General features: G+C 45.4%; 2 protein-coding genes across 8 annotated transcripts in view; both read left to right on the top strand.

The window, feature by feature from the left end:
- LOC132383020 (general transcription factor II-I repeat domain-containing protein 2A-like) overlaps nucleotides 1–18,997 on the top strand; it is a 266,610-nt gene that overhangs the window by 223,888 nt on the left and 23,725 nt on the right. The window lies entirely within an intron of this gene.
- LOC132383017 (myocardin-related transcription factor A-like) overlaps nucleotides 3,993–18,997 on the top strand; it is a 216,309-nt gene continuing 201,304 nt past the window's right edge. For 3 of the 7 annotated variants that reach the window (XM_059953712.1, XM_059953713.1, XM_059953714.1), the window contains exon 1: nucleotides 3,993–4,069. The gene's annotated coding sequence lies outside the window, so the exon portion shown is untranslated. The remainder of the gene's footprint in view (nucleotides 4,070–18,997) is intronic. The other 4 variants (XM_059953707.1, XM_059953708.1, XM_059953710.1 and 1 more) reach the window with 2 other exon arrangements.

The following is an 18,997-nucleotide window of genomic DNA, read 5'->3' as shown; positions in this document are numbered from 1 at the left end:
TAATCAACACCCTCTTCAGCCTTTCCCTCCCGCCACTAATCAACACCCTCTTCAGCCTTTCCCTCCCTCCACTAATCAACACCCTCTTCAGCCTTTCCCTCCCTCCACTAATCAACACCCTCTTCAGCCTTTCCCTCCCTCCACTAATCAACACCCTCTTCAGCCTTTCCCTCCCTCCTCTAATCAACACCCTCTTCAGCCTTTCCCTCCCCCCACTAATCAACACCCTCTTCAGCCTTTCCCTCCCCCCACTAATCAACACCCTCTTCAGCCTTTCCCTCCCTCCACTAATCAACACCCTCTTCAGCCTTTCCCTCCCTCCACTAATCAACACCCTCTTCAGCCTTTCCCTCCCCCCACTAATCAACACCCTCTTCAGCCTTTCCCTCCCTCCACTAATCAACACCCTCTTCAGCTTTTCCCTCCCTCCACTAATCAACACCCTCTTCAGCCTTTCCCCTCCACTAATCAACACCCTCTTCAGCCTTTCCCTCCCTCCACTCATCAACACCCTCTTCAGCCTTTCCCTCCCTCCACTAATCAACACCCTCTTCAGCCTTTCCCTCCCCCCACTAATCAACACCCTCTTCAGCCTTTCCCTCCCTCCACTAATCAACACCCTCTTCAGCCTTTCCCTCCCTCCACTAATCAACACCCTCTTCAGCCTTTCCCTCCCCCCACTAATCAACACCCTCTTCAGCCTTTCCCTCCCTCCACTAATCAACACCCTCTTCAGCCTTTCCCTCCCTCCACTAATCAACACCCTCTTCAGCCTTTCCCTCCCTCCACTAATCAACACCCTCTTCAGCCTTTCCCTCCCCCCACTAATCAACACCCTCTTCAGCCTTTCCCTCCCTCCACTAATCAACACCCTCTTCAGCCTTTCCCTCCCCCCACTAATCAACACCCTCTTCAGCCTTTCCCTCCCTCCACTAATCAACACCCTCTTCAGCCTTTTCCCTCCCTCCACTAATCAACACCCTCTTCAGCCTTTTCCCTCCCTCCACTAATCAACACCCTCTTCAGCCTTTCCCCGCCACTAATCAACACCCTCTTCAGCCTTTCCCTCCCTGCATTAATCAACACCCTCTTCAGCCTTTCCCCGCCACTAATCAACACCCTCTTCAGCCTTTCCCTCCCTCCACTAATCAACACCCTCTTCAGCCTTTCCCTCCCCCCACTAATCAACACCCTCTTCAGCCTTTCCCTCCCCCCACTAATCAACACCCTCTTCAGCCTTTCCCTCCCTCCACTAATCAACACCCTCTTCAGCCTTTCCCTCCCCCCACTAATCAACACCCTCCAGCCTTTCCCTCCCTCCACTAATCAACACCCTCTTCAGCCTTTCCCTCCCCCCACTAATCAACACCCTCTTCAGCCTTTCCCTCCCCCCTCTAATCAACACCCTCTTCAGCCTTTCCCTCCCTCCACTAATCAACACCCTCTTCAGCCTTTCCCTCCCCCCACTAATCAACACCCTCTTCAGCCTTTCCCTCCCTCCACTAATCAACACCCTCTTCAGCCTTTCCCTCCCTCCACTAATCAACACCCTCTTCAGCCTTTCCCTCCCCCCACTAATCAACACCCTCTTCAGCCTTTCCCTCCCTCCACTAATCAACACCCTCTTCAGCCTTTCCCTCCCCCCACTAATCAACACCCTCTTCAGCCTTTCCCTCCCTCCACTAATCAACACCCTCTTCAGCCTTTCCCTCCCCCCACTAATCAACACCCTCTTCAGCCTTTCCCTCCCCCACTAATCAACACCCTCTTCAGCCTTTCCCTCCCTCCACTAATCAACACCCTCTTCAGCCTTTCCCTCCCCCCACTAATCAACACCCTCTTCAGCCTTTCCCTCCCTCCACTAATCAACACCCTCTTCAGCCTTTCCCTCCCCCCACTAATCAACACCCTCTTCAGCCTTTCCCCTCCACTAATCAACACCCTCTTCAGCCTTTCCCTCCCTCCACTAATCAACACCCTCTTCAGCCTTTCCCTCCCCCCACTAATCAACACCCTCTTCAGCCTTTCCCTCCCCCCACTAATCAACACCCTCTTCAGCCTTTCCCTCCCTCCACTAATCAACACCCTCTTCAGCCTTTCCCTCCCCCCACTAATCAACACCCTCTTCAGCCTTTCCCCTCCACTAATCAACACCCTCTTCAGCCTTTCCCTCCCCCCACTAATCAACACCCTCTTCAGCCTTTCCCTCCCCCACTAATCAACACCCTCTTCAGCCTTTCCCTCCCTCCACTAATCAACACCCTCTTCAGCCTTTCCCTCCCCCCACTAATCAACACCCTCTTCAGCCTTTCCCTCCCTCCACTAATCAACACCCTCTTCAGCCTTTCCCTCCCCCCACTAATCAACACCCTCTTCAGCCTTTCCCCTCCACTAATCAACACCCTCTTCAGCCTTTCCCTCCCTCCACTAATCAACACCCTCTTCAGCCTTTCCCTCCCTCCACTAATCAACACCCTCTTCAACCTTTCCCTCCCTCCACTAATCAACACCCTCTTCAGCCTTTCCCTCCCCCCACTAATCAACACCCTCTTCAGCCTTTCCCTCCCTCCACTAATCAACACCCTCTTCAGCCTTTCCCTCCCCCCACTAATCAACACCCTCTTCAGCCTTTCCCTCCCTCCACTAATCAACACCCTCTTCGCTTTCCTTTCTTCCATGACACAAACATCTATTAACTCGCCTCCTCTCTTTAGTTCATCTTCCATTATTCAAAACGTCGCTGAAAATAAGAGTTATTGATTATTCTAACTTGTTTGTACTTCCCGCTGACACGGTAAATCGCTGGTATAATCACTGTTGCCACACTCCCTCGACCTCCTTGACTTCGTTCTTCCACTGAAATAAGATGCAAAAGCCAGAAATCACCTCCTTCCAAGCTCAATCATTTCTCCCGACCTCACAATCTACCTGCTCGTGATCTTGCACATTGTCTATCCACGCTGCACTTTCTCTGTAGCTGTTAACACCTTATTCTGTAAACTTCTTACGTTGTTGTACTTCAATGCACTGTGAATGATTTGATCTGTATGAACAGTATGCAAGACAGGAGCAACACCCACACAAAATGCAGGGCGGGCAGCGTCTCCGGAAGTGAACTGACGTTTTGGGCCGAGACCCTTCTTCAGGACTGGAAAGGAAGGGGGAAAAAGCCAGGATACAGAGGAGGTTAGCCAGAAGCTGATGGATGAAGCCACTTTGGCAGGGAAGATAAAGGGTTGGAGAGGAAGGAGTCTGATCGCAGAGCAGAGTGGGCCACATGGGCAAGAGAAGAGGGGGCAGAGGGAGTCAAGAAGATGTAACCGGCCAGTGTGGAGAATAGGAGGAGGGATCACTTTCACCGGAAGGAGAAATCGATATTGATAGCATCAGGTTGGAGGCTACCCAGACGGAAGATAAGGTGTGTCTCCCCCACCGTGAAGGTGGACCTTCATATCGGAACGGGAATGAGAATCGGAATCGATTTTCATTGCATCACGGTACACGTGACAAAGATAAACCAACTCCCACTTAAGTTAACCAGATACCAATAAAACAGAACAACTTTCCCGCTTCGAAAGAGCAGCCCTTTTGCTTTCACCCACTCCAACGCCAATTGGCCAGGCCATGAAGATGAGCCGAAACTCTTCGCTCTAATTGGTTGTCCCTCAGCGACCTCTGAACTGATGATAACTGGGTACTTTCATTCGCAGCTGAGACTGTATGAATGACATCACTTTTTGAATGGATGACACGCTCGCCGGTTAAACCCATCGTGCAAGTCTATTCGATAATAGCTCCGCCTTAGTACCATAGGTAACGGCGATTGGGCAGTTCGAATGCCAATCAAACAGGTTTTCCACCGGTTGGTTAGATTTTGCGGCTATCCTGATGTTCACTGCTCAACCCGTTTGTCAATCATAGTGAGGGGCGGCTCGTCACGGATTGCTTGCTTCCTTGTCAATCAGGCTCAGGAGGCGGGTGCTTCCGTTGTCATGTTTCCCGTCTGAAGAGGAGTTGGGAGACGGTGGAGGAGGAGGGTGACGCATCGGGCGGAGAGCGGCGAAGTGAGGTGAGCCGGGGCCGGGCGGCTAGTTCGCTGCCGGCTGGCGGGAGGAAAGTGCAGAGAGGGGACCGGCAGGTGAGAGGAGGGGGGGGTGAGGTAAGGAGGTGGCAAGGCAGAGCGGTAGGCCTGGGGCTGGAGGTGTGTAGGTGGGGCTGGTCTGGAGGTATGTAGGTGGGGCTGGTGCTAGGACTGGAGTTTGAGACTGGTGGGTAGGATTAGGACTGGGTCTGGCTTTTGGAAATAGAGAAATGCAGTTAAGGACCCAGATCTTAGTGCTGGGGGATGGGAAACGAAGTGGGGCTTGCTTGCGTGTCGGGGGCGGCAGTTTGGGGGTGAACGATACTGATACTCGCCGGAACAGGAGGAGAGTCTGATGCTGAGGTTGGAGAAGAGGACTTTGAGTTAGGCTTTTGACTCTGCCAGGGGATAGTGATTAAGACGCTAGCCCTGCGTCTGGGGCTGTGCCAAATTCCGCACTAACTTTGTTTGCTTATAATTCAAACGATAATGGGGTGAGTGTCATCATTGAAAGCAAACATTGTGGTTTTGTCTCCTGTATGGGATATGGCTTTATGGGCAATAAATTCCAAGCGATTGGAGGGAATCAGTGGTCAAATGGCATCCTTAGAAGCAAAAGGATAGGTAACATTTTGGATTGAGATCAGGACTGAGAAGCTATAGCCAATGAGGCAGGTGATGGGTGTAAACAAGTTGGAAGGGAGATGTTGGGCAGATAGACACAGGAAAGGTAGTGGAAGAGTGGCTGGTGGGTGATAAGGGGCTCTCTTGCGGTCCTCACACTCAGTCCCAATGTAGATTGCTATGTCAGCCATTCCCTTCCCTCCGCAGGTGCTACTTGACCTGTTGAACTTCTCCAGCTGCCTGTTGCTCTCGATTGCAAAATACGCCGTCTCTTGTGCCTCCAAATGACTTCACACATGATGAGCAAAACTCTGAGGAGGAATGAAAGAAGAGATGTTATTTCCTTTAGCTTGAGAGCCTCTACCTGGTAGGGAGGGAGGCACCTTTTCAGGAGTGGTAGTGAGTGAGGAAAGCAGTCACTCACTAAGATTATCGTGAATTTTTGGGACTTATAAAGACAGTCGTGGGGTTCAGTCTCAGTATATTCATGACTGAGGTATAGAGATTCACTGCGAGGAAATGGGGATCGAGTGGGAAAGTGCCTCCCCCAGGTTTAATCAGCTCTGGTAGAACAGAATCTGGGTTCTATATGGTGTTACTGCTTCTGTTGTGTTCTGATGTGAGGCCACTTATGATGTCTGTTTTGAGATTAGCTGATGCAGAAGAAGTTGAACATAAAATCCAGCCACGTAATTCAGTTTTGTCTGTGTGTGTATTGTGCAGTTACTGGGCGAAATGCTTTTATCATTTGCTTTGTGACTTCACGGTAGTGTGGAATTGAGGTGGCAGGGCACTGGTCTGAGAGTACCCCCAAGGGCATCGACTGGGTCCGAGAGCAAGGAGTGACCTTTAGGTTTGAACGCTTTAAAGTGCTGGGCCAGATTGAAAGGGCCAGGGTGTTGAGGCCGGTTGAATCGCTGCTCCGCGAGTCTCACTCAACTCTGCACTGAACTTCAGAGTGCAGCTTTGCCAGGTTTACTCATCTCCGGCTGTGACCTGCAGCTATCACAGCTCGAACTCACCTTTGTGAACTTCAGCTGTTTGTACTTTTTTATTTCTCTGTGTGTTGGGTCTGATGGTCTTTGTTTTTAATGGGTTCCTTGTTCTGTGGCTGCCTGTAAGGAGACGAATCTCAAGGTTGTATAAAGTATACATACTTTGATAATTAATCTACTTTGATCTTCAAACTTCTTATAATTGTTACGTTGGATGTTGCTATCTAAGTTAGTTTGAATGCTTGCACTTTTCTAACCAGGGATAAGAAATGTCAGTTGATACAGGTACAATGTATGTGATCGGCTCTAAATTGATTTCTCCATTTAAGTATCTCTCTAGAGTGGTTTTTAGTGACTTGTTTCAGAAAGCAGCCAGCAAGACAGGGCTTGTATACTTCCTGTCAGGCTGTGTGGATTGAAACATGAATTTCAGAGCTACATACTGTGAAACCTACCAGTTGTCTTTGAAATTTACAGTGTTCAGCTCAGCTGATTTACAGAGTGCTTACAGTGGATGGATTTGTGGGCAGGGCATGTGACAGGAGTGTGACTGTGCTTGCTGTTTGAATTGTTATCTCGTTGGCCCGGAAGTTGCCCGTCCTTCTGCAATGTATACAGTGAGACAAGGCAGGACTCACTTTTCAGGCAGCAATGTTCTTTCTATTGGATAGGTCTTATCTTTTTAAATACTTCTCAAACTTGAGGAGAAAGAACGGTAGGCCTAGAGCTGGGGTGTGGCCGAGGCTGGAATTTTTGGAAAATAAACGCAACTCTGTGGCTTTGCCCCTTCCTTCGCTGTACGGCCTCTCACTTCTGGGCTCCTGTTGCTAGAATTTTCATTGGCAACTGTGTCTTCAGCTGTCTAGGCCCAGGATTTTGCATAACCTCCAGTCTACCTCTGCATATTATTTGTTAAAGCTCAGGTGAGGCACCTTGGGCCATTCTGCTGAGTTACAGGAGACGCAAGTGAAAATTGCTGCTGAATATTGAACTAGAATTCAGAGCTTGCAGCTCTTTCTCCTTGGTCACTGGAAGCACCGTCCTTGCTGCGTTCAAGTCACTGCCTCCAATTAACTCATTCTCCCCACTTATTCTTTTACTGTACTTCCACCTCCCTTGTGTCTAAATCAAGCTTTCTCTAAAGTGTTGATGTTATTTATTTCCTTAGAGCACTGAACGTTGCTGTGAATCCACACTCGCTGCAGTGTGGGAAAATTCTCTCCAAATTCTTCGATCTTGTATTTTTGCTGGTTTTGTTTTGTTTTTTCCAAGTGGCTCCCCCCATAACCACTGACTCAGATCTTTTCGCAACTGTTCAGAATGCCGAGCTGGCCTCTTCAGTCTTTTGAGAGAAAATGTTCCCAGAGTAGATTTTGCTGATTGCATTTTGTTTTGGCCAATAACTTTTTATTAAAATTTTTTTTTGTCATTTCTGGTGTTTCAGTTTCTAATTTTAAATATAGTGGGAGAAATTGGATGTCGTCCTCCAAATGCGTTTCTGTGAAAGTTTCGTTTAACTTTAGCACTCCTTTGCTGTTTAAGTTCTTCACAATTGCGAACTGTTATTTAGAATTTTAACTGTATTAAGTTAGAAGTTCGAAGTACGTTTATTATCGAAGTATCTACACATTATTGAGATTAGTTTCCTAACAGGCAGCTCCAAAACAAAAACCCAAAAGAACCCATTAACAAAAAAGAATGTTGAGCACCCAGTGTGCAGAGAAAAGGAATAAATCATACCAAGAATAAACACAAGCAAATAACATTCTGAGCAGAGCAATGAGCTGAACCAGCCTGTCCCTTCCTTGCCTCAGGACCCGACACCCTGACCTTTTCAATCTGGCCTGGCGCTTATATCGTCATCCAAACATTGGGTTCAATCGCTTTGATTTGCTCTGGAACCCACTGCCTTGATTCAGCCTGTCCTGGAACTTTCTAATTCAGCTCGACACCTAAATCGATCAATGTTCTTTCTTGCTCTTGGCATTGAGCCCGCTCCCTTTTTCTTAGTTTTGGCACATCGAATTGCCCCCAAGTCCAGGGGGAAGTTGCAGACTATTGTTTGCAATGATAGTTTACCAGAAAAATTGACGGATGAAGTATTTAGCAAACACGAGGAAATCTGCAGATGCTGGGGATTCAAACAACAACACACACAAAATGCTGGTGGAACACAGCAGGCCAGGCAGCATCTATAGGGAGAAGCTCTGTCGACATTTCGGGCCGAGACCCTTCATTTCAAGGTCGGAGGGAATGGTAAAGACCCGGCACAGATGAGAGATGGGATCAGAGGGGGGAGGGAGGCTGGTAGTGTCAGTGGAGAGGAAAGGGTTGGGGTGAGAGGAAGATGGAGCCTCGGCCAGGGTCTCGGCCTGAAACGTCGACAGTGCTTCTCCCTATAGATGCTGCCTGGCCTGCTGTGTTCCACCAGCATTTTGTGTGTGTTGTTGATGAAGTATTTAGTTATTTTCCTTGTTTCTTTAGCCACCAGCCAGAAATTGCTGAGATTCTCCAGCACCAACTTAAACCAGATTAATTATTAAAGTATAAATTTTCTTTGCCAATGTGTGTCTGTTGCTTCCCGTTTTTTTTTGATTCGAGCCTGAATATCTGTTTTACATTAAATTAGAAGAATGTGGCAGTAGGTTTTGCTGTTGTGCTCTCCCACTGTGTAATGAGAGTTGAAAGGACCTGTTTATTTATATGTAGTGCGTTTTGTGATCTCGTGATGCTCTGCAGTGCTTTAGTCTTTGAAGTAGGTTTATAGTGAGGTCATTTATGCAATTTGTGAAACTTGGCAACTATTATGTGATAAACTCTTTAAACCCCCCCCCCTCCCCCTCCACTCCAGACAGCATTGTGATAATAGCACTTTAATCTATTTCAGTGATGTTAGTTGAGGGATAAATATTGGCTAGACACTGGGAAGAAATTCACTGGCACTTTGTCAAAATAGTTGATCTGTGACGATCAAATGAGTCTCCACTCACACTGCTACCTGGAGCTTATAGTTGAACAAAATGGCAACTGCTGCTATCATTGTCACCAGGTCCGACCAGCTTGCAGGTGTGCCAACTGGGGCATGGTCGTTTTCTCATCAGGGTCGTTTTGTTCATCACTGGCCTCGCAGTGGCAGTTAGGAAGATGGTTACTTACTGATTGAAAGTGGCCTCTTCCCTTTGAATATTATGAGGAAGTGAAGTTAGTGATACACCGATCTGCAGTTTAGGACCCCAAATGCTGGAAATAGATGGTGTTGCATGTAAGCTTGTAAAATGTTTGCATGGAAAGTCTTAATTTTCTAATGAGTCTTCTATATTTTCTCCCTTTGGATAGTTTCTGTATGTAGTTTCAGCTTGCATAGTTTTTTAAAATTTCTATTTTCCAATATTTATTCCTGAATTGGAAAAGGCAACCTTTGTGCCTCAATAACCCTCTTCTTTCATTCTTAAACTATTGCTAAAAAAACCTATTCAGCCTTCTGCCATAATCTTATTTAGTTTAGAGTCAAATTGTGTTAATGTTCCTGAGATCATTGGAATCTTTTATGACTTGCCTTAGAATGGGATTAGTTATGATGAGGAGGTTGTTTTTTAGTGGAGATGTGGAGCAATACTGTCCTGTACTCTGGAGTTTAGAACATGAGAGTTGATCTAATGAGATATTTAGAAGGATTGACTGGGTGGCAGCTGGGAAGCTGTTTCATTTGGCTTTGACATCCAGAACAACTGCATAGCCATGGGATAAATGTTTCTCAACTTTGAAATGAGATGCAGAGAAACAAAGGAGAGGGTTGTAATATGATTGGTTTATGACGGCGTTGGTGATGCCAGTGATGACTTATTGGCGGCAAAATACAAAACAAAGAAAACCACTAAATACCTTTATTAATAACAGTTATTGTTAACAGTGGAGGTGTGTGACTAGGCAGGAGGATGCAGAGGTGAGGCATGACAGAGGCAACCGGAGGAGGAAGCGATGAATGTCCCAGTGTCCAGAAGATTTAAACGCTGGGCTGAATTGGTTGTGGGTGGGAGGCTATTTTACTGCTTCTTCTCAACTCTTTACACTGCTTACCTCTCAGTCCTGATAGAGGCTTTCCACTCAATGTCGACAGCTCCCTTTGGTGCTATAGATGTTGCTTGACCCTCTGAGCTTCAGATCCCGGCATCTGCTGTTTCTTGTGTGAGTCACTGTCAGCACGGTTTGGCGCAGAGTACAGAAGTGACATATTGTTCATGTAATCTTGTTCTAACACTATTAACATTTCAACATGCAAATGTATGTTGTTAAGCGCTGTGTTGTGTGATGTAGGTGATTTGTGGTCTTTCCATGACCATGATTGTCCTCAGCGAATTTTTCTACAGAAGTGGTTTGTCATTGCCTTCTCTTAGGCAATGTCTTTACAAGACGGGTGACCTTAGTCATTATTAGAGATTGCCTGATGTCAGCAGTGATATAACCATGATGTGCATTACCTACTTTACAGCCATCTACCACCTACTCTCATGGCTTCACATGGCCCTGATTGGGTTGGGTGGGGGGCTAAGCAGGTGCTACACCTTGCCCAAGGGTGACTTGCAGGCTAGCAGAGGGAAGGAACTCCTTGCACGTCCTTTGATAAAGACGTATCTCCACCCTGCCACTCTAAATATATGTACAGTAGGCAGGAAATTCCAATTGCTCTTTTATTTGCCAGAGGTTTTGAGTTTCTTAAAAGCACACTGGTGTTCTCTGCCTCCCATTGCTGAGCCATCCATCTCTTCCACTTGGGATCTTCTGAATGCACACTGAATCCTTGGATCATCCATTCAATTTTTAACAAAATTCCGTAAATTCAATTACTATTAGTGATGTGTGGATGGAGTACATTTAAACGCGCAAACTCTTGATTATGCAAAATAATTGGATTTTCTGCATCTTAAATATCATCCAATGTTTGTTTGGTTGAGAATTTTGCACCCACTAAAAGCTGATTCCACCTTGTCGAGGTGGAATCTCATTGGAACTGCTGTGGGACTATGTGCAGCCATTTTGATCAGTAAGGTTTTAAATTGTGGCTGATGTTTCCATTGCTACAGCTCAGTCAACAGCAACGCGTTTAACAAACAGGTGGTAAGTTCAGAGTGGCAGCTTCTCAACCTGTTGCCCTTTCATGACAGCACTCCCTCAGTGCCGTTGGTGGGAGTTCGGAGCTTTATTTCCAGCAACAATAAAGGAATGGTGATAATTCCAGTCTGGGGTGGTGTGTGACTTGAAGAGGGACCTGCGTGTGCTGCTTTCCCTTGTGTCTGCTGTCCTCGTCATCTCTGGAGTTGGAGTCATGTCTTCACGAGGTGGTTTTGGAATGGCATAGGTGAACAGGCAGTACACTGGATCGTGCTGCAGCCAAGGTACATTGACAGCGGGGAGAACGAACCCTTAGAACGGTTGATGGGATGTCGATCAAGTTGACTGCCTTATCCGAGGCGTTGCTGAGATTTTTGGGAGGAGTTGATGCTGCTCTTGTTCAAGCAAGTGGAGATCATGCCATCACTTTTCTGACTTGTCCTGGCTGAAAGTGGCAAAGCTTTTGGTTGTCAAGTTGTGATTTATTCACAGCAGATTATCCAGCCTTTGATTTGCCCTTATAGCCATATTATTTATGTGGCTGGTAATAGTGAATTTCTGGTTAAAGTAGTCTTGATATTGATTGGGGGTTGGCATGGTGTTGACCATGCCGTGGAATGTCAAGGGTAAGTGGTTAGACTTGGGCTATGTCCACACTAGACTGGATAAATCTGTAACCAAAGCCTTTTCTCTTCGTTTTGACCCTCCGTCCACTCTGAAACAGCGTTTTCCTCCCCTGAAAACGGAGATTTTCAGAAACCCTCTCCAGAGTGAATAAATCTGAAAATGCCTAATATCCGGCGTAGTGTGTACGGGGTAACCGGCTATTTTTAAAACCGCTGTCGTGACGTGCCGGAACATATGTTGGCGGCAACATGGCACTTCGTTGTTTTCTTGAACGCAACCTCCAACACCACATCAATATCTGACAATAGATGTGTTACAGCCTAATGTAACATTGTATCAAAATAGAACACTGATGAAGACATGTTCTGTGCATTTAACAAGGTGCTTTATTAATGTATTGCTTGTGCAATTCAGTAGATGCAATTGTCACTTTTGCCCAGTAACTCGTTTTATTGCACATGTTAAATACAGCAGAATAGTACACAAAGATATGGCAAAAGTAAAGGCAAACAAATTTCACTTTTGCCCAGTAACAAGCCTTATTGCGTTTAGTTGTAGCTGTCGTCCCTTTCATCGGTGAAGAGACTGTGGCTGTAGGAAATGTTTCTGGACAAACGCGCACCAAGTCTTTTATTTGGCAATTTCTTTTTAAAGCTTTTATCGTCTGTAACTGGACCAACGCGCATCAAGTATACCGTTTCCTCTTCGCTTGTTTTCTGTGTCCTGCGCATGCCCAGGAGGAGGAGATTCGCCCAAATATCCATTTTAATGTGGATAGAGGTAATTTTAAAAACGCTTAGTGTGGATGCCTGTCGTTTTTACGCGAAACCGGCGTTTTCAAAATTATCTGGTCTAGTGTGGACGTAGCCTTGGCTTTGATTGGGGTCGTCATTGTTTTTGACTGGTGGTCAAAAAAAATTGTTACGGAAAGGCGATGAAGAATCTTTAAAGGACCTTCTTTGTTGCCCTAAATGCCAGTGGCTTAAGGGGCAGTAAGTAAATAAGCTACTTCAGACCTGCTGACGGGTCATTGATGAAGTAGGTTGGGCTTACACATGTCCTTGAGGAAGTTTTTCAGAGGACTGGCCTCAGCTGTTTGACCTAACAATTTCAGCTGTCATTTTTGTCTTGAGGAATGACTAACCACAGCAGCATTTTCCTTTTCACTTTGACTTCAGTTCTTCCAAGATTTGCTGATACCACACTTGGCCAAATGCTACCCCGCTGTCAGGGGCAGTGGCTCCCACCTTACCTGTCGAGTTCAGATCTTTGCTCTGTGTTTGGACAAAGGTTGTGAAGAGATTTGGATTCAAGTGGCCCTGGCAAAAACCCAAACTAGGCATTGGTAAGCATGTGATTGGTGATCAAGATTCAAGTTAATTTATCATGTGATATTGAAACATACAGTGAAGTGCATCGATTGCGTTAACAAGCAACACATTCGAGGGTGTGCAGAGAACAGCCTGCAAGGGTTGCCACACATTCTGGCGCCAGCATAACATGCCCACAATGCTCATCAGAACAACACAGAATGGCATATAAGTTCCGTTCTTCCCTCCCTTCCAAACCCCCACACCCTCATGCACATACACAGTCCTTTAACTCCAGGACAGGCAGTCTTCTTTGGCATCCATTCTCCGGGCAGACTTGGACCTGCAGACATCGAGCATCAATTTGCAGAGATTCGCAGACTTGGGGCTTTGGCCAATGGGCCTCCTTCCGGACTTCTGATTTGATTCTCGGCATTGACCCCAAGTACGAGACAATAACCAAACTAGGCCTTGAACTCCGGTCACACTGACTTGTGAGCCCAGGGGATCGGCAGACTTCACTCTACCTGCCCACATTGAACTCTGACTCCAGAACTTACCGACAATTCCAATTTGCTGACCTTGGGGTGGCTACCTGCCCTTGACCACCCTGGTCCGCTGGCCTGACATTCAGTCAGATATCCCAGCTGGCTGTGCAAATGTCCAATGTCTGCATTGCTGGCTTTCAGACACTGAGCAGATCTTTAGACTCTGGCCTGACCTCTAATTTTCCCACCACATCCCTGTTTCTAAACCATAACTTCACCTGTAACTCTCTCCCCCCACCCCCCATCCGTTAGTCTTGCGAGACCATGGGTCTGCACCTGGAAAGTCTTGCTTCAGTCTGTTGGTAGAGTAGCGGGTAGACCGCTGCTTTCCGTGTTGTGCCGTTGCAGTGAGGCGATGCTGGAGTGTCCTGTTCAGGGTGCAGGCCTGGACAAGGTCATATGGAAGACAGGCAGTTGTCCAAGCAGCAAGTCTCCCCTCTCCACGCCACTGATGTTGTCCAGGGGAAGGGCAAAGGCCGATACAGCTTGGCACCGGTGTCGTCGCGGGAGTTGCCAGAACAAGATTGAAGACAACGTCGGACTGCCTTAGGGACTCCAGCTCCAGATTTGTCCTCCGGGTTTACTTCCAAAGCCTCTCCCATGATTGGGTATGGCTGCAAAGCAGCAGAGGTTTGAAATCAGAGTTTACCCTCACGCATGCCGTGAGGAGCACTTTTAGGTAGTGGGAGCTTGTCCCCACCACCACTCCTCGGCTTGACAACCATGGAACCACTAAATAAACTTCCGTCCCACTAAATACCACTAAATGTCATTATTGACATCTGCACCCACCTCATTGCTGATGACTGTGAACAGACTGATTGGATGACAGGTAGCTAGATAAGATTTGTCCTTTTGTGAACATGACATATCTAGGCAAGTTTCCCCATTGGGCAAATACCAGTATTATAGCTATTGGAACATCTTGGGTAGAGGCACAGCTGGTTCAACTGTACAGGCCTTCAGTGCTACAGTGAGAATCCCTTTGCTGTATCCAGCACTCCAGCCGCTTAATAACATCTTGACTGAATCAATCTGTCTGGAGACTTTTCTGATGGTGGGACTCTTTTGAGGAAACTAAGATGGATAATTTATTCCAGAGGTTTTTTCCTTATTTCCCCCAGAGAGTCCATTTTTAATGGTTTACTTGCACTAGTTTGCCTTTGAGATAGCAACCTGGTTTTTGAACATCTTACATGTAGTGTTATCTGCACCAGACTTTGAGGCGAGTGGTCCCGGGTTCGAATCTGGCCAGCTCCTTGCATGCTTTCCATCCGTAACGGGTTGAGTGTTGAGCTAGCAACTCATCCTCATTTAAAAAAAAAAGACAAAAATGCAAGGGGAAAAATAAGAGACAGGAATGCCACCAGATGCGTTACAAAGTGTGGGAAAGAACAGCCACCTCCCACCTGAGGTTAATAAAAAATCCCTTTTTATTTAAATCTACAACACTGTGATTCCACGCTGTCCAGTTACAGTCATGACCGCTTAATCTATTACCCTCTGCATCAGGGGTCATCCACTGACCTCTCAGTTAATGGTAGGTGTCCAAGGTTGGGAAACCCTGCTCTACTAACCACTCTGCTACCATCCTGCCCCATATCTATTTGTTTGGCTTTTCTGGCTGAACATTGCAAATGCTTTTACTTTTGTCAAGTCAAGTCAAGTTTATAGTCATTTAACTGTATACATGTATATAACCATATAATGTATATAGTAACGAGACATTTCTCTGAACCAGGGTAAAAAGTCAAAGATTGTGTACATGTGCCAGATCCTGTGGTAATTAACAATAGGGATGTCGTTAGACATTTCTCTCACTGGCTGTGTAATTGTCTGTTGTCTTTCTTCACTAGTCTTGGCTGGACTACAGAGCTCCAATTTGATCCTTTGTGATTTCAGCATGTATAGAAGTATAGAAAAAAGCTGTGTTCTTGAGGCTGAGCACTACACGTCCTGTAACGAAGCTTCACCAGGTTGAGGCGATATCATTCCTAGGTGTGTACTGCTGTTCCCAGGTGGTTTATTCCAATAGTTTTTTTTTAACTGTTTTTCAAGGCAACCCATTTTTAGTCAGCTTTTCACTCATGTGACCCAAAGTGATCACACAAACTGGTTTTTCACTGAGATGGCAAACTTTTTTTTATATTAAGTAGTTTAAGTTTTTTTAAAACCTGTTCCTGGCAGATCCTTGAATCAGGAGATATCCTTGGACTTCAAAAATGGTGAGCAACACATGCAAAATGCTGGAGGAACTCAGCAGGCCAGGCACCATCAGAAACTGAAAAAGGGCCTGAAACATCAACTGTTTACTCTTTTTCCATAGGTGTTGCCTGGCCTGCTGAGTTCCTCCAACATAATGTGTATATTGTTTTGGATTTCCAGCATTTGCATACTTTCTCGTGTTCGTTGATGCATGATAAAGTGAAGAAAGATCTGCATGTAGGAGAAATTTAGTGTACTTGTTTCCCTGTTCTCAGTTCCCTTTGTTCCCAGGGCCAATTTCAAGTTTTGTTAAACGTGAATGAACACTGTTTCGGATGAGCGAGTATGGTAGATGCAATTATTGGATGGGAGTGGCCCTTGCCATAGCAGAACATTTAGCACCTGGAATCGATGTTGAGAACTTTTAAGGACTGCACCCTCCCATATCTTCTGCCCTTTTTGGTGGGATGGTCCTATATGTGAGGACGATGTACCTAAGAATTGTGGTGGGAGTTTATCAGTGTTCATAAGATATGATTTGTAAGAACTTTGGTTTGAATTTATTGCTGAAGGTCAATAGCAGCTACTGGAAATACTAATTGAATAGTCTACCAGGCCTCTTTGAGGGTCAACTACATAGGACATCTGGAGTCCTGAGTAGTATTGACCAAGCAAGGTTGGAATATTTCCTCCTCTGAAGGGCAGTAGTGAACCAGACTGGATTCTGCAATGATCTGATAAGTATTAGTGAAGATTTAAACCAAAACATGTTTTGTGCTATTCATTGCCTTCATTGTACAAGCACAGCTTTTGGCCATTTGAGGTAAAACGGATGTTGCCCGCATTGGAAAACAAGTCTTATGAGGCAAGATTAGCAGAGCTGGGACTTTCCTCTTTGGAGCGTAGGAGGATGAGAGGGGACTTGATAGAGGTCTACAAGATTATGAGAGGCATTGATAGGGTGGATAGCCAGTACCTGTTTCCCAGAGCACCAATAGCAAACACCAGAGCGCATACGTACAAAGTTAAGGGAGGAAAGTTCAGGGGTAAGTTTTTTACACAGAGGGTTGTGGGTGCCTGGAATGACTTGCCAGGGATGGTGGTGGAGGCTAAAGCATTAGGGGTATTTAAGAGCCTCTTGGACAGGCACATGGATGAAAGAAAAATAGAGGGTTACAGGGTAGAGTAGGTTTAGTACTACTTTTTTAAGGAATATATTGGTCGGCACAACATGGTCGGCACAAAAATGCAACACCCTCACTAATTTGGCTCTTGAGTAGAGGGGATGCACTTAGGAAGGAGCTGTGAGTCTTGGGTGCGTGCATTTACGCATGCATAGAAATGTAAATGGTGGAAGGAGCACACCCTGCCTCAAGTTCCTCTTGCCCACACAGACTTTGTTTAGCAAACTGCTGAGCAGGTGCACAGGAGCAACTGGAACGGAATCTAAAGGCTTTTTATTTTTTCTCCCCTAGGCCGACTCAGCACTATGCTTTAAATTTATTTTCTACAGTAACAATTCTGAAATGAACATTTTGATTAGAAGGGCCAAGATTTAATTCTGATCAGGCATATTATTGGACAATTGCACATGGATCTGGTGCCTTAATGATGGAGAGGAAGTCGGTTATCCTCCTTTCTCTGGTTACATCTAAAGGGTTTGGATCATAAAGTGTATATACCGTAGGGGGTGGTGCAATTAATTCCCTACAATTCTGGCAAATGTAGTTTGAGTTCTTGTGTGCGGTATCACAGCTGGTTTGCAAGATTTATTTGCTTGTCTGAGTTCTAATCCTTGGCTGTTTATCATGCTTCAGAGCGATGCTTTGTACTTGAGTGCATATTTGTAGAACACTTGTACATGTATACTGAAAAATGCAGGAAAATCCATTTCTATTTTATATAAAGGGAACTATAAATCCTGTTTATTACATAATGGACTTCAGTATCAAAGAAGGGAAAACATGTTTATATTACTTGTTTATTACACTGGTGAGACGTTGGGGATGGGTTCCATGGTCGTTTGCTCATAATTGAGGAATGCTAGTGACCTGTTGGAGATCTTCCAAGTTTAAAGTGTTGTTAACAGGACAGCTATAGAAATCTTTTCAACTTACTGAGACTCCAGAAATAATGTTTATACACAGAGCTTGAATTTAATTAGTTATTGGGCTTTTGGTTGTTATTTTCTCCAGATTAGCAAAGCCAGGTTAATTAAAAACCCTGAAATGCACCAAGATTTGCTCACACAAACAACACCTAAACAGCAATGAATAAAAATCAGTCACTCATTAGCTTATGCCTAATTACCTCTATTTTTCATGTAAGTACAATGTTTTATCTTGTTTAAACATAGAATAGTACAGCATAATACAGGCTCTGGCCCATGATGTGCTGACGCTTCAACCTACTCCAAAATCTATCTCACCCTTCTATGTAGTTCTTTATTCTTTCATCCATGTGTCTAAGAGTCTCTTAAATGCACCTGGCAGCACATTCCGCACACCTACCACTCTGTGTTTTAAAAAGATATATAAAACAACATAAAAACCTCTCTGACATCCCCACCCCTATACTTTGCTCCAAACGCCTTTAAGTTACACCCCCTTGTTAGCCATTTCCAACCTGGGAAAAGTCTCTGACTGTCCACCCTGTCTATTCCTCTTATCTTGTACACCCCTGTCATGTCACCTCTCAACCTTCTTCGCTTCAAAGAGAAAAGCCCAAACTTACTCATCCTACCTTTATAAGGTTTGCTCTCCAATTCTGGCATCATCCTGTTAAATCTCCTCTGCATCCTATTTAAAGCTTTTACATTCTTCCTATAACGTGACCAGAACTGAACTCAATACTCCAAGTGGTCTAACCAGAGTTTTACAGAGCTGCAACATCACCTTGCAGTTGTCAAACTCAGTCCCCTGACTAATGAAGACCACCTAAACCACTCTGTTACTTTGTGCTGTAACTTTGAAGGATCTATGGACAGGGACCCTGAGACCTCTCAGTTCCTGCACACCTCTAAGAATCTTGCTATTAAACCTGTATTCATCGTTCCAAAGTGAATCACTTCACACTTTTCCAGACTGAACTCCTTTGGCACTTCTTATCCCAGCTCAACATCCAAAAAATGCCCTTTTGTAATCAACAACAACTTTGTACATTATCCACAACTCCACCAATCTGCAGAATTATGAATCAAGCCTTTTACTTTCTCATCTGAGTCATTTATAAAAATCACGAAGCACCAGACCCAGAACAGGTCCTTACGGAACACTACCAGTTGCTGACCTCCAGGCAGAATATGCTCCATCTACTACCCCTGTGCCTCCTGACTTTCTGAATGAGCCTATCATGGGGAACCTTGTTGAGCACCTCTTTAAAATCCATTTACACCATATCCACTACTATCCTTTCACATCAATGTCACTTGGTTTCTTGGTTCATTCTCTCTCTACCTTTTCCTCTGACCTTTTTTCGCCAATCTCATACAAAGTGCAA

The sequence above is a fragment of the Hypanus sabinus genome, chromosome 29, assembly GCF_030144855.1.
Source record: "Hypanus sabinus isolate sHypSab1 chromosome 29, sHypSab1.hap1, whole genome shotgun sequence".
In the NCBI taxonomy this organism is placed as follows: Eukaryota; Metazoa; Chordata; class Chondrichthyes; order Myliobatiformes; family Dasyatidae; genus Hypanus; species Hypanus sabinus.
Note: the sequence above shows the minus strand (reverse complement) of the source record. Positions and strands in the feature narration are given on the sequence as shown.